Source organism: Lottia gigantea (genome assembly GCF_000327385.1).
Source record: "Lottia gigantea unplaced genomic scaffold LOTGIsca_263, whole genome shotgun sequence".
NCBI lineage: Eukaryota > Metazoa > Mollusca > Gastropoda > Lottiidae > Lottia > Lottia gigantea.
Genome location: NW_008708812.1, coordinates 112,349 through 112,900, shown reverse-complemented (window position 1 = coordinate 112,900; position 552 = coordinate 112,349).

Here is a 552-nt window from a genome sequence, read left to right as displayed (position 1 = left end):
GGGGATATTAGAAATTAAGATGTAACCTGATGGGGATATTAGAAATTAAGATGCAACCTGATGGGGATATTAGAAATTAAGATGTAACCTGGTGGGGATATTAGAAATTAAGATGTAACCTGGTGGGGATATTAGAAATTAAGATGTAACCTGGTGGGGATATTAGAAATTAAGATGTAACCTGGTGAGGATATTAGAAATTAAGATGTAACCTGATGGGGATATTAGAAATTAAGATGTAACCTGGTGGGGATATTAGAAATTAAGATGTAACCTGGCGGGGATATTAGAAATTATGATGTAACCTGGTGGGGATAGTAGAAATTAAGATGTAACCTGGTGGGGATATTAGAAATTAAGATGTAACCTGGTGGGGATAGTAGAAATTATGATGTAACCTGGCGGGGATATTAGAAATTATGATGTAACCTGGTGGGGATATTAGAAATTATGATGTAACCTGGTGGGGATAGTAGAAATTATGATGTAACCTGGCGGGGATATTAGAAATTATGATGTAACCTGGCGGGGATATTAGAAATTATGATGTAC